Source organism: Cuculus canorus, chromosome 8 (genome assembly GCF_017976375.1).
Source record: "Cuculus canorus isolate bCucCan1 chromosome 8, bCucCan1.pri, whole genome shotgun sequence".
Lineage (NCBI taxonomy): Eukaryota > Metazoa > Chordata > Aves > Cuculiformes > Cuculidae > Cuculus > Cuculus canorus.
The window spans coordinates 16,714,655-16,730,663 of record NC_071408.1 but is presented as its reverse complement, the minus strand read 5'-3'; the positions used below and the strand labels follow the sequence as shown (position 1 = coordinate 16,730,663).

The 16,009-nt window shown below is 39.9% G+C and overlaps 1 protein-coding gene across 1 annotated transcript in view; it reads right to left on the bottom strand.

Moving 5' to 3' along the window:
- The window catches only part of NEGR1 (neuronal growth regulator 1), a 294,465-nt gene that overhangs the window by 138,821 nt on the left and 139,635 nt on the right, over positions 1-16,009 (bottom strand). The window lies entirely within an intron of this gene.

Genomic DNA, 16,009 nt, shown 5'->3' with positions numbered 1-16,009 from the left:
TTTGGATGACCTGTTGCAATGTAAGGGGACAGTAAGGATAAAACTGGGTCTGTGGAATTAGTTATTCCAAGGACCAGTCAATCGAGAATAAACTCTCTTCCCTTTATGAGGGCTGAAGGTTCATCAGCCCAGCTGAAGTGCATTTACACCAATGCACGCAGCATGGGCAATAAGAAGGATGAGCTGGAAGCTGTTGTAGGGCAAGGTGACTATGATGTCATTGCCATCACAGAAACGTGGTGGGATGACTCACATGACTGGACTACAGCTATGTTGGGATATAAACTCTTCAGGCGGGACAGGAAGGGTAGGAGAGGAGGCGGGGTAGCCCTCTATGTCAAAGAGTGCTTTGAAACTCTCGAACTGGATTACGGTGAGGACGGGATCGAGTGCCTATGGGTTAAAATCAGAGGAGCCCACAAGAAAGGGGACTTTGTGATAGGAGTCTGTTACAGACCACCCAGCCAAGAAGAAGCTGCTGATGAACTCTTCTATAAACAGCTGGGGACAGTCTCTAAATCTCTGCCTCTTGTCCTTGTGGGAGACTTTAACTTTCCGGATGTCTGCTGGGAGTACAATACAGCAGAAAGGAAACAGTCTAGGAGGTTCCTGGAGTGCATCGAAGACAACTTCCTTGCACAACTGGTTAGCGAACCAACAAGGGAGGGTGCCTTCCTAGACCTGCTGTTTGTGAATAGGGAAGGTCTTGTTGGGGATTTGACGGTTGGAGGACGCCTGGGATTAAGTGATCATGAGATGATAGGGTTTTCAGTTCTAGGTGGGATTAAGAAGGGGGTTAGCAAAGCAGTCACATTAAACTTCCAGAGGGCAGACTTTGGCCTGTTCAGAAGGTTGATTAGCAAAGTCCCGTGGGAAACAGTCCTTCAGGGCAAGGGAGCCCATGAGGGTTGGGCGCTCTTAAAAAATGAAATCCTATCAGCTCAAGAGCAGGCCATCCCTGTGTTCCGGAAAAGGAGCCGGCGGGGGGAAAAGCCAGCTTGGTGGAGCAGGGTGATCTCAAGATGCGTCAATAAGAAAAAGAAGCTCTATGTGCTCTGGAGGAAAGGACAGGCATCTTGGGTGGACTACAGGGACGAAGTGAGATCGTGCAGGGAAAAAATCAGGAGGGCCAAGGCCCAACTAGAATTAAAACTCGCTAAGTCTGTGAAAGACAACAAAAAGTCTTTCTACAAGTACATTAACAGGAAAAGGAGGACGAGGGAGAATATCCAGTCTCTAGTGGATGCAGAAGGAATAACAGTGACAGGGGATAAGGACAAGGCTGAGGTACTTAATGCCTTCTTCGCCTCAGTCTTTAATAGCAAAGGAAGTTGTTCCTTCTGTTTACAAATCCAAGAATTAGAGGGGCAGAATGAGGCTCCCGTGATCCAAGAGGAGGCGGTTAGAGACTTGCTTGCCCAGCTAGACGTCCACAAGTCTATGGGGCCGGATGGGATCCACCCAAGAGTATTGAAGGAACTGGCGGATGTCCTTTCCAAACCCCTATCCATCATCTTCCAGAGGTCCTGGCTGACTGGGGAAGTTCCACTAGACTGGAGGCTGGCTAATGTTGTGCCCATATACAAGAAGGGTTGCAGAGAGGATCCGGGGAACTACAGGCCTGTCAGTCTCACCTCAGTGCCAGGGAAAGTCATGGAACAGGTAATCTTGAGTGCTATCATGAAGCACACGCAAGAGAACCGGGTGATCAGGCCCAGTCAACATGGGTTTACAAAAGGCAGATCTTGCCAAACTAACCTGATCACCTTCTATGACAAAATCACTCAACTACTGGATGGGGGAAAGGCTGTGGATGTAGTCTTCTTGGACTTCAGTAAAGCCTTTGACACAGTTTCTCACAGCATTCTGCTTCAGAAACTGTCAGCCTCTGGCCTGGACAGGCGCACACTCTCCTGGGTTGAAAACTGGTTGGATGGCCGGGCCCAGAGAGTGGTGGTCAATGGAGTTAACTCCAGCTGGAGGCCAGTCACAAGTGGAGTTCCTCAGGGCTCAGTACTGGGTCCAGCTCTGTTCAATGTCTTTATCAATGACCTGGATGAAGGCATTGAGTGCACCCTCAGCAAGTTTGCAGATGACACTAAGCTGGGAGGAAGTGTCGACCTGCTGGAGGGTAGGGAGGCTCTGCAAAGGGATCTGAACAGGCTGGACTGCTGGGCCGAGACCAATGGGATGAGGTTTAACAAGACCAAATGCCGGGTCCTGCACTTGGGGCACAACAACCCTATGCAGCGCTACAGACTGGGGGAAGAATGGCTGGAGAGCTGCACAGAAGAGAAGGACCTGGGGGTGCTGGTTGACAGCCGACTGAACATGAGCCAGCAGTGTGCCCAGGTGGCCAAGAAGGCCAATGGCATCTTGGCTTGTATCAGAAATGGGGTCACCAGCAGGTCCAGGGAGGTTATTCTCCCTCTGTACTCGGCACTGGTGAGACCGCACCTCGAATACTGTGTTCAGTTCTGGGCCCCTCACCACAAGAAGGATGTTGAGGCTCTGGAGCGTGTCCAGAGAAGAGCAACGAAGCTGGTGAGGGGGCTGGAGAACAAGTCTTATGAGGAGCGGCTGAGAGAGCTGGGGTTGTTTAGCCTTGAGAAGAGGAGGCTGAGGGGAGACCTTATTACTCTCTACAACTACCTGAAAGGAGGTTGTGGAGAGGAGGGAGCTGGCCTCTTCTCCCAAGTGACAGGGGACAGGACTAGAGGGAATGGCCTGAAGCTCCGTCAGGGGAGGTTCAGGTTGGATATCAGAAAAAAATTCTTCACAGTAAGAGTCATTGGGTACTGGAACAGGCTGCCCAGGGAGGTGGTCGAGTCGCCTTCCCTGGAGGTGTTTAAGGAACGGGTGGATGAAGTACTTAAGGACATGGTTTAGGGAGTGTTAGGAACGGTTGGACTCGATGATCCAATGGGTCCTTTCCAACCTTGTGATTCTGTGATTCTGTGATTCTGTGAATGCCTCCTCACCCTCACAGTAAAATATTTCTAATATCTAATCTAAATCTCCCCTCTTTCAGCTTAAAACAGTTACTATTTATCCTATCACTGCACTCCCTGATAAAGGGTTCCTCCCCACATTTCCCGTAGGACCTGTTTAAACACTGGAAGGCTTCTCTAAGGTCTCCTCTGAGCCTTCTCTTCTCCAGGCTGAGCAAGTCCAACTCTCTCAGCCTGTCCTTGTATGAGAGGTGCTCCATCTGCAGCCATCTACACCACCAGGAAGACAATGAAGTGCCCTGAGTGCCCTGTGACGGTGAGCAGAAGTGGGGAGATGGGGGTGTGCAGCCCAGAGAGGGTGTGCAGCCCAGAAGAGTGCTCAGGGCCACAACCCGCTCAGGCTGCATCTTCCTTTTATGAGTGCCCAACTTAGAAAGCTAAAGCCACCTAAATTAAACCTCAGTATGAAGATATTTCAAATGCTAAAATGGGGAACAGCAGCATCTTTATTTCCCAGATGAACCCCTGCATCCCTGCCAGATGTCCCAGGTTAGGTAACCTCTGAATTTGCTGTTCCAGCATCTTTTGATATATGACAACTGGAAAAGTTTTCTTTATATCTTTATGACAGCTGTACAATCAAAGATGAACTTTTTCAAATGGAAAATTTCCAGGCAGAAAACATTTAATCCATGCATATTAAAGCGTTCTTTCAAATTTCCTACAATTCAATATTACATCAGTCTGTGATTTTGCCTTTCAGTTGTTTTCAGTCCTTTCCAGAAATTTCCCTATATTATCACTATAAGTTCTTTATAAAGATATGCATTTGATTTTGGTCTATCCAACTAGTGGATTTTGCCGTTCACAAATATCAGATTGTCATCATTCTCTCCTACTCTCTCTTAAACTAGAAAAATAAAAATTAAGTTATAGAAAGTCCCTGAAAGAAGACAGAGAAGATACTGCTTTAATAAATCCATCTCTGTGCTTTTTCATTCTTGGTAATTCTCCCATAATCATGACTCTAACACAACTCATAGTACCAAAAATTTTTGTCCTGCAAGTTCCACACTCACAAAATCAAGATGTACCATCTAGTAAATTAAAAGGGAAGAATTGTATCTTCATACACTAGAGGTGGGATTTAAAGAGCTAATACACAATTCTTATTTTTAATTGAATTAAATCACTTGTGCAACACAGATCAGTTTGCCATAGCTCAGGAGAAGACATACCAACGTGAACCACTATCCAGACACAGTAAAATCGTTGACAATGGACTGTCTGCTTTACAAGTTGCTCAGTTGCATGGACAATCTTTTTTGATCCTAATGGGCTTTCCTATGAATGGGAATTGTCCTTATACATCGATGACAAAAGAGGCTGTCACATTATAAACACCTTAGGAGGAAGAGTAGAGTGAATACATGTATTTATTGCAAGACTGATACAATCTTCCATAAATATCTAGAGTCGCTAGTATGAATGGAACAAAGGTCCGTTCTCCATTTAGGATTTTGTGTGTGTATATATCCACTTAGTTGGTAAAGTATAAAAGACACAGGATTGAGAGTCCTATGCATTTCCAGAAAATTGCCCCTTGTTTTCTGGTAAATCTGTGACTGCTTCCAAGGCAAAGGTAACTCCTCTTCTTAGGCTGAATACACTGTTTTTCTGATGGAGACTGCAGTTGTTAAAGTACTTCAAGTTCAAGCATTTTGCACATTAATCTGTTTTTTCTAATGAGATCTTTGTAACCCTTTCTGTTTATGGATTTTTATTAATGAACTGGTCACTGGAGGTAAAATATATCTGCCTATGTATAATTCAGTCAGCTTTATGAAATAGTCTAGCATGCTAAGAGGTCATGCATCAGCTTTTGCTAAAGCAGAGCTACCTGTGAAGGATATAAATCACGGTCCTTTACACTGCTCTGGATAATAATGCCATCTCTCAAGAATGTCATTAATTTAAAAGCAGGTATAAAAGATTACTCCACAACTTCTTCAGAGCAGACTACAACTAGCAGCAGAACAGCAACATGTAATGCAAGTTTAAGTATTATACATCATACAAGGAAATAAAAGACAAAACAAATTCTCTATGTTATCAGCTTCTCCAGCACTAAATATGGAAATGTAGCATGAAGCACACAGCATGTTTTATTGCGCATATTCTACCAAAGTCCTGCAAAGTTTACTACTCTCTTTGCTTATATCTCCAACTTTATTTCCGCTTGTGCTTGGCCTACTTTCCCTCCTACAGCTGATGCTTCTTCAAAGAAAAAATAAGTGTGGGAAGAGACTGATATAGAAAAATGAATAGCAAAGCATGTAAAACAAAACCAAAGGAAAGGACATGCTCTGCATTAATGCTATTCTATATTTTATTGCTAAACTTAGCCATTTCTTACTGGTAAAAAGACATATGGAGAAAGTTCCTTACATTTTCCTTCTTGTTTAACTTTACTTCATTTGCGTAAGGATTTAATTTTTTGGTCATCAGTTCTTTATGCTTTATCCTGTGACATTTTCAGTGACAAAGGTCATATTGTAAATGAAAAGGCACCCTTCGACCGTAAACAGTAATATATCCCCTCTGTCTTGCTTGTGGACTTGAAATATTTTTTATTTTACTAAAAAATGTCCATCAGCTGCCCACTAAGAGTACAAAAAATTCTTTTGCATTAGCTATCACCAGATATTTATCATAAAATCTAACGTGGAGCAGAACTGCATTGTTTCTGTATTAACCCTCAACTCTTTTGAGAACTGTTTTAACACGTCCCAACTTGGCATCCCCCAGAACTCCGAGCATCTTATAGACTGCACCAACCCTCAGAATTTCTCTCTTTTTAAACATGAGCAATAAAACAAAAGCCCAAGACCAATAAAGTTGTGATTTTGGTCAGGACTGGACTTTTCATCCTTTGCTTCTATTCTGTGGGATAAAAAAAAATCTAGCAGAAAGGAATGCTTGAATGAAAACCTAGAACAGGTCTGTCAGCAGGTTTCTGAAGAACCCAAACAACATTTCACACTTCTGTTAATGTTACTGTCTAATTATTTCAATAACTCTTATGTTTAATAGAGCTTCAAAATTCTAGGCACTAATTTCAATGTTTATGGTTACTTTAAGTATGTAATGACATTTACAACTGATTTGAGTTTATGGCACAGAGTTTTTACCTGCTAGATAAAGTTCAACATATGTGCAGAATCATTTTCAAAAAGTATAAGGACAGTAGTGAACAGATCCAAATCTTTTTCTCATCAGGTAGAAACATTTGTTCTTTAATAGAACTATACTTCTACCACAGTTCTCCTTTGCAGTTACAGAATGTAATTCTGTAATATGTAATACTTATCTTACAGATAAGTAAGATTACAATCTTACAGATGTAATACTTCTTACATCTGTAAGAAAATATTAATCTATGAAATATCTCTCCTTGTGCAGCCTCTAAATTCAGCATAGTCATACGGAATTATGCCAAAGTTTTACCCACATTATGAATATATGCAACAAGGAACTTGCTTAAGCACATCCACATGTATGTGCTTGTGCACCCTAGAAGGTATATTCCTGATAGCCAGTATAAACAGACAAGAAGTCGATAGTCTCTTCTATTCATGCCAGTTATCTGCTGTATGATTGTGGACATTTCACTTAAAAATAAATGTGAGTGAAACTAGCTTTATTTCTCTCTACTATTTCCTTACTGGCTGGATTTTCATATTGCTGAACATCAGAAGGGCAATTTCAGACCGTGAATAAGTCTGATTTTATCTTCTCAAGTCTATCAGGGTTCCCACTTGTAGCATGGAAGATAATACATTTCTCTATTTAGCAATAGTTATACAAATTGAAGTTAACTTTAAAAAAAATGCAGTTACAAAAGGACACTCATTACTTATTGACAACACATCGATTTTAGTCTGCAGCTACTATAAATTAACTATTCCTTGTACGACTAAGTTTCCAATATTTCTGGTCACTACAGTGCAAGAGACTAAATTTAGAATGAATTGCAAGCAAATTCAGAAAGGTCACAACATCCAGCAAAAAGCATCATGAGCTGGGAGTATAGGAACATACAGCCAGTAGCAAATTGCCCTCTCTTTCATGATGAAGTAGCAAAAAATCAGGTATTATTGCTGTCACATTGCATTGTTCTAGTAGGGTGTCCATAGGAGAAACTACTGCTAGCTTCTTTATTTTTGCCCCATTTCCAGCCCACCTCTCTAGCTTTGCAGGGAAAAATGGAAAGCTGAAAGACAGGAGATTTAGATTAGATATCAGTTTGACATTTTTTACTGTGAAGGTGGTGAGGCACTGGAACGGGTTGCCCAGAGAATTTGTGGGTGCCCTATTCCTGGTGGTGGTTTTCCAGTCCGTGCCCGTCAGCACAGAGACGTCTGGTACACAGCAACCACCATTATCAATGTGCAGAAGGTATTTCCCAGGCTGTTAAAAATTTTGAGCAACAAAACAGGTGGATATGATCCCCACACTCATAGGGCTCAACAGCTCAGATTCCCCACAGATCTCATTGTTCCATTAAAAAAGAAACAGCCTCAGTAAATATTCCTAACACTTTCCCAGCTCTTTCTGCTTGCCTTTATAAAGTCACTCTTCCCACGTTAGAGCTGAGGAGATCAGTAATTCCACAAATGTCCATGAATCTCCATCATCCTTGGCAAGTAAGCAGAGATGTTCCCACATTCTGTTTCAGCATCCAACATCAAATCAAAGTAAAAATAAGTGGCATCTGAGCGAGGAGCACGATGGTAAGTGTGGGGCACACTGCATAGCTCCTGTGTGAGAGGGAAGGGCTGAAGGCTTTTTCCTGACGATGAGAATGGCTTGTCAGGCATCAAAAGGACAGAACAAAGTGTGATGTTATTGAGGTGCCATTTATTGTATATATGGTGAAATTATTTATTAGTTAGCATGCTGGAGGCTTGAATAAGATATTTATTATTTCAAATAATTGATTGATTCTAAAAGTACAGACAGACACTGTTATGACACCACACGTTCAGCTTCATCGGGAGTCCAGGGATGCTGTAGGGAAAGTTTCACTCTTTCGGAAACCTGTAAATTCAGTGCACTTTCCATTTGTCTCACTTCTTAAACATTAACTGATCTTGACAAAAGGTTTTTATCAGATTATAGAATTTCAGCTAGGATATTTAGTATGTCAATTGTTATTAGTTTTAATCAGGCTAAAAGAAGACGCTGACTTCAGCCTTTCACATGGAGACACTGCAGATATGCTGCTTTCAGACATGCGATGAAGGAACACAGCCGTGCCATGGAAGGATATTTGATGTCCTTTTTTTTTATTCCCTGGTTTCTTTTCTTATTGTTTTTATAGAAATAGCTTTCATATAAGTAGATGGTTTTTTATATTGATTACAATGAGCATAGTTCCTGATACTGCGTGCTGTTGCTGTTGCCTTTATTAGAATCTTGTGAGGAAGAATTTACTGAAAATCTCCCTGTGCCAAAGTTTTTACCCTAAAATAGTTTTACAATGTTGTCTCCTCAATCTTAGAGAAACAGAAGATAAGGATTTTCAAAAATGTTGGGACTTCGAGGATAATCGGTGTTTCTCACCTCCTTAAGGCAACTTCGCTAAATATTTAGATTAAACCCCTTTTTGCACAACAAAACCAGCATGTTCTACATCTACCCAGAGTTAGGTGGGATTTTTTTGTTTTTTACATCCTCTTTCAAATCTAGGTGATGAAAAAGATGGCATTCTGAGTAAGAGTTGCAGAGATTGGTCTCCAGTGCATGCCAACGCTATTTATCTTTCTTTGTTAACACCACTACAGAAAAAAATTAAATTTTTAACCATGGGACACCTTTTTTAACCCCTGCAACCGACAGCCTAAAACTATGGAAGTTGAAATAATAGGAAATCCATAGGAAAAAAAGTTGCATAAGTCACAGTAATCACAGTGGTCACTGTGACAGGCAGCAGAAAGCTCAATAAAATATTAAACTGCTTACTCTGGGTACAGAGTTCCAAAACCACTTGCAATGCGGAAATGATGGTAATGAATAACAAAATAATTACTATCTCATTTTTTTCCAAGCCAGTCCAATTGCCTTTAATTGAATGAACAGAATGGCAAAGAGGCATTCAGAGAAAGAATAATAGAGGCCACAGTAAAGGCAGTCAGAGGAACATGTACTTATAGGTAACCAAACCCTTAAAAGTGTTATAAGTCAAATTTTATGTTGTTAAGGTAATACTCCTGTAATTACAGTTACAAAATAAAGTTTTGGAGGATCTCATTTGAAATTGCTCTTGAATAAATTAACTATAATCAAAATATCTGCATTGCCGCACTCTATTTTCAGATGGCAATTGTGTTTCTGAGGTAGTACAACAGAAAACCAGAAAAAACAGCGTTTCAATTTTAACTTTCCAAGCAAGGCTCGGAATAAGTGTTGACTCCTGCCTGAGTGCAGGTATCAGGATTTTTGCCATTGAGTTGAGTGGAAGCAGCATATTCAATAAATGCAAAATCTTTAAAAAGCAGTAGGTTTGACAGCCTTGATAATTTCTTGCATTAAACGATGCAATTACACATCAAGTTCTGCTTGGAGTGATTTTTTGCTTAATGGATTACCATAGCTCCAAAAGTATGTCCAGATACACGATGTCATGGAGTCCGCATCTTCTCTCTGCTAATGCTCAGCACGATGCTGATACTTTAGGCTAAAGGTATGCTCTCAGAGCTCTAGAAACCCTTGGTAAGGCTACCCACCATGCTGACCAAGAGGTACTAAGCATGACATTATTTTCATATTTTTCAAACACTTCATGTTGTAAATTCCTTAATAAAAACCTTTTCATTGAGATGAGAAAGACTATGGAGGTTATCTGCACTTTAAATATAAAGAAATGAAAATAAAAATACAAATAAAAATAAAAGCTGTCGAAAAGTTTTTGTTCACATTATTCACTTTAGATCATTCTAATGCAAACCAGTGGATTTAATCTGTATTTACCTTGATGCCAGTAAGAATCAGAAGAAATTCACTGTGCAGAGCAGACACAGGCACCAGCTCACTCTTTGATAAATTCTCATTTGGAATTGCCTTTCTTTCCAAAATTATTCTTATTTTTTTTTCTTTCTAAAAGTTTCATAATCTTCTTTACAACTTGGGTTTTGCACAACATTTCCAATTGGTTAAGTTTGTTTGATTAGAAGGAGGTCTCCTGTCTGCAGGGTGGGAGCTTACCCGTTGAATGGCTTAGAAAGGACAAGAGATGCTGTGCCAGCAGGAAGCATCAAGCTGTTTACACAACTTTCTAATTTAGTAGAGGAAGGGACAAAGAACCACACTAACCTAATGAACACAAAGATCGAAATCTAATAACGTACATTTTTGCCATTTGCATTACGTTATTATGCTCTTTAACTTAAGTTGCACTTATTTTTTGTTTTACCCTGTATTTCTTCCTCCTTACTTCTGCTTCTGGCATTGCTGTATAATACAAGAATTCGATGAAAACCACTTTGGACTCTGTTGAACACACCTTTTGCAAGACTCTTGCACAAGGTCACAAAACAACACATTCAACTTAATTCAAATATAACTGAACTAACATATTTCTTACCAGAGAGTAAATGGTTATATTGTGTAGACTACCCTTTGTCTGCAGATTTCAGCAGACAGAAATTTCAGGCTTTTAATAGAAATTCAGTTGCAGACATGACTGTAAAGCACCTCCAACACTGCAGAGTTAAGGGTTTCAGACTAGTACAGCCCCTTCAGTTAAAATATTCCCGATTTACATCCTTTTAAATGATATCACCTGCTAATGCAAACATTTTCCATGATTTAAGACTGTTAAAGAAGGCTAAAAGCCATTCATACATATTTTAGAGAGAGCCTCTGCAGTTCATTTGAATACTGTGAGAGGTACAAATGTGGGAGGAATTTAATGAATGGGTAAAAATATTACAGATCCTAGAAAAAACATTCTGATGGATCATTAATTATACATTAATGATTGTGGATGCAGCCCTTGGTAACGGCAAGTCCAAAGGTGCTGTTTGCCAGAGCAGGTGGCACGTTTGATTGAGAAGTCTCTATCCTTTAGCAAATCTCACTCAGCTACCTCCACTTCCAAAATGACTTTATAAGTCATCTTCTTCTTGTGCTGAGCAGGGACAAGAAGATAACAGTGGCTGGCACTGGCAAGTTAATTTTATAATGAAAACTGACGTCTTACTCGAGCACTAACAATTTAAAAGAGCAATGCATTGTCAGTTTTAGCTGGAAAGTGGTTGTTATATGATTTTAGAAGTCTTTTGCATATTTATTTTGTCCCGTTTAAAATAAATTTAGGTAAGATTTATCTTGTTAGCTCTAAATCCAAGTCCCTCTTGGCCTGATTGAGGAAACAAATTAGACTTTGCAAACATTGCAAAGACTAAATCAATACATTAATATTTAGGGAACATTAAGAAGGTTGATTAAACAGGAAAAAAAAGCCTTAAGAATTACTTTGGAAATGTTATATTTGTTTAAATAAAAAAATAGTTTGTGGTTTCTGACTGAATCTATAACACATTTAGATAGATAACTGAGGTATTTACATGTGCAATGTGTCAAGTGCAATTTTGTACAGATATGAGATGATTCAGGGAGGGCAGGACAGGAGCAAATGCTGTGTCACACTTACAGGATCTGTCCCAGGAGGGTCCCCAAACATGCCCAGCATGGGCTAGATTAAAATCAAAATCAAGTTGTCAAGTAACTAATGTAGGAAAATGCTGTGTCACCAGTTTGCTGGTGTTTGTGTTTTGGTATTGATGGAAAGCACTGCTGTAGCCAGGAACCGGGCGCCTGTGGGACAGGGGAGGGCAGAGACTGCAGTGGGCCTAAGAAGGGCAGCACATACCGTGGGGAGTTGGAGAGAAGGCATGGCAAAGGGAATGAGACCTGTTACCGAATCACCAGGAAACCAAATCTGTCAGCAGATACTGGCAATGCTCTCACAGGGAGCATGGGCATGTTCCTTGTTTATGTTTAAGGAGACAAACAGAGCTTACGAGCTTCACTCATTGACTTCACGGTCACCCCCACTAGACCTTTGCAGTAACCACCATTCTCAACCTTAGCCACTGTTCCCAGACGGCCCCTCCTAATATGACATGGACCAGCAACCTTTCCCCATGCCTCATTTAAATTTACTCACGGCTATGTTATATTTGCCTAGTCTTGCAAAAGTGCTCTCCCTTAGCCAATACACTTGTTCTCCCTTCCTGGGATTCACACCAAGTGTATTAATAAAGCATAACAAAATTCTCCCTAAGCCCTCATTTCACAAGGTTAAACAAAGCAATCTCTTTCAAATCTGTTCTTTATTCCCCTCAACATCCTGGTAGCCCTCCCTTGGTGGCTGAGTCCTTCTGAACACCCTACCCTGGCCTCTATCTTCCAGGAGTCGCGAACGAGAAGCCCGGCTTACCCTTTCCCTGCATGGTGCAACAGCATCATTACTGCATCCTGACACACGGAGAGAACCAGAGACTTGGGGCTGTGACCTGTTGCTCTGCCCTGCAGCAAAATTAATTCTCAAGGACATTGGTAAAAATGTTCAAATGGTTTGCAAATTGAAAGGGGAACACAGCTTGGGGGTTGCAATTTAAACTTTGGTAGAACAAATGGCAGATTAGAAATGGTAGAGATTATGATCTTTTCCTAGAAAAATTATGATCAATACAGTGTGGTAAGAGGTATTTCACTTTTTTTCACTGGCATTGAGACAGACTGAGTTGATTACAAACTCATATGTCCTAAACTCTTAATTAATTACTTCATAATTCTTGCTTCTTTTTAATAAGTTCACTGAAATGAAGTTAACCAGATTATCTTCCTCTCTTTCATCTGATTTTTCTTTCACTGGTGTAAAGGTGGGCTAAAGACACATAAAGACTTTCCTTTTTTATTAACTATCTTGATTCATTTTCTTGGTACAAAAAGGTGTAACTGACTACTAACTAACAGTAACCTAGACTTGACTTGGTGTTTTTATTAAAGTATTGAGCAGGGATTTGGGAGACTGAAACTCAACTTCAGACTCTACCAGAGATTCCTTACTTGACTGTGGCCAACTCACAAACCCCACTACATCTCACCGCTCCCTGTATGCACACATGGGTCAGCGATGGAGAGGGCTGCCTCTTTCCTTTGGCCTTGGTTATTCATTGATAATGGCACTGGACAGGAATTTTTTGTGCACAAGATCTGTGGTTTGATCTGTGAGTGTACCATATTGAATGCAATGGAGCCTAAACTGCATTTTGGGATACTACATTAAAGAGGCAGAAAATGGAAGAGAAAGAATGGGAGGTGGGATGAACTTCTTGAATGTAACCTCATAACTGTCAAGGACAAAACAGAGGCCCTTTACAGGCTTAGTCAGGGCTGGCAGAAATGCTGGGGTTTTGGATTAGATTTCTTGACCTTCTATGGTTTACTCATGGAAATGAAGGCATCTTTAACCCATTAACATATACTTACTCTCTGAAACAGGTATATGAATATGTTCAGAAACTGTCAGCCCAAACAGCAAAGAAGATATTCAAAATGACAGCTACTGAATCTGTGCGCAAAGAAAGACCTCACATACACACCAAGAAAGAAAGAGAGCGAGTTAGATTAACACAGCTTTTAAAGAGGACTTTCACAGCAAATAATTTTGCAGTCTGGAGTTTGAACTTATTTGGGAGCTTATGATGAAATGTAAATCTTTATTAATTTAATTTGTGACACACTGCACACACTCCTGGCTTTTCCAGCTCTGCTGTTTTCAGCACAAATACTTCTTCCAATGTTACTCAACAGAGTACAGCCTGTAGGGCAGAGGAAATTTAAAGGGCTAAGAATTTGCTTTTAAATTTACTTTTTTCCTGTTATTTCACGTGCTGCTCTAGGTCTGCTTCTGATCATTTATTCACAATGTAAAAGGAGCTCAGCCCTCTGAAGGAACGATTTTACTTTGGCAAAAGATTTGTTTTTCCTTTCATTTTTTTCTCCCTAACAGCATAAATTGTTTCTAATCTTTGAATACATAACCATGAACAATATTAAAAGTAAACATAAAACTGCTTCCATAAAATATTATTATATTATATCTATGAACTCTATTAAGTAGGAAAGGATATATGAGCTTATAGCACCAATTAACTGTGTGAGGTTTCATTCACAGTCTCCGTTACTTTTAGACAGGTCAATCTCCATCTCAGAGGATGCATAAATCTTGCATCCTTACCTCCCAAGTCGCAGCACATGGGAGGTGAAAAGATGGCTTTATTAGAAGTGTAAGTATGAAGAAACCTTCATTAAAAATGCTTACAGGGACAAGTCCTTTTCAGTTCCACTGGGTAGATAATGACAGTAGTAAGCGTGATGCAGTTCTTTCCAAATTACTGTGCAAAACCTAAGCTGATTCAAGGTCAGATTCCATCCATGTGGGATGAGTGATTGTTGTGACTCATATCTGATCCACCGAGCATCCATAGAACCACTGATAATTATTAATATCTGTATTAATATATACATTAACATATGAGCTGGAATGGAAATAAATACCCACAGCCATCACTGAGATGGGATGGGGCATCTTCCAGAGCTGCTGATCCCACTCCGCTGCTCAGCGGTTGCAGGACCATACTCCACAAGCAGAGAGCTCAGCAGCTTTCCCTTATTGCTGAATGCTAAGAGAACTACACATGAAAGAATACAGGGATAGTGGTAGGTGTTTACATTATCTTGAAAATTACATTTTCAGGCTGTGCTTCCTGGAGATGATCCCTACTTTATACATAAAATATATCTGAAAAAATATTGGAGTAACTGAATATATGTACACAATTGAAATAATAGTTGCTACTGTCACAGGTTCTTCATTCCAGCTTTCAAAATCAGTAGCATACAAATACTTCCGTGATCCAGAAAAAAATCCACCCAATCCCCCCACTTAAATAGTATGTTTATGGGTCTTTACGCAACAGCCACCTCTGAGGAAGGTTATAAAAACGACTGAAGAATGGCTTTTTTGCTGTGTACTAAAAAAATAATGATCTTTATGAAACAAATACGCTTGGCTCTTACAAAGCAACAGTCTAACATTCTTACAAACCACTAGGGTCTAAAGGTCCAGTTGCAAAGAATAATTAGATTAAGAAGCATTTCATACACAATATTTGTAAAGGATTTTGGTGTGCCATATGGATTAATAGAGATTGCCATTTAAATTCTTCTGTTTTACATTCACAGCTTTATTACTCATAAAAATGCAAAATAAAATGTTAATGATGATTACACCAAAGACTAATAAGTTAAAGCCTTAGGTTATACTTTGCATTTCTGAAGATATAAATGCAATTGCTTAATAATTATGCATATTTTCAACTATCTAGTTATTATTTCTCTATATACTTGTAGTTAGCTTAGTAATTTTAAGCTCATGTTTGTATGTTTTATACATGCAATTAATTTCCAACTTATTTTTTTAGGCTCTTCTGTGAGCTTATTTTTTCTTCACTTGTTTAAAGTTTACATGAAGATGTTTTGACAACATATGGTGTTAATGTTAGAATGCAAAGGCTGTAAACCTTCTGTGAACTCAGTACCCGAGCATGCATCTTTGCATAGCGCCTAGGCTGAAAACCATGAAAAGCAACCACATTTAGAGCCCACCAGGAAATCTATACAAACTGACTGATACCCGCACAGTACAACTATTGTGCTGGTATTTTCCTCTTATATTGTTATATCTTGTTCAGTTGTCAGCAGACTAGCAACAAGGATTTAAACTTGATTTTGGCAAGTTGGAGACCCTTCTGGGCTAGTTATCTACTTGCAGAAGCCCAGAGTGAATGACATATACATCTAAGAAAAATGAACAAAAGTGAGAGAGAAAGACAGAAAGACAGACAAAAAGGCAGACAGAAAGACAGACAGAAAGAAAGGAAGAAAGAAAGAAATTTAAAATGTGCTTAGCTGACTTTTCCCCT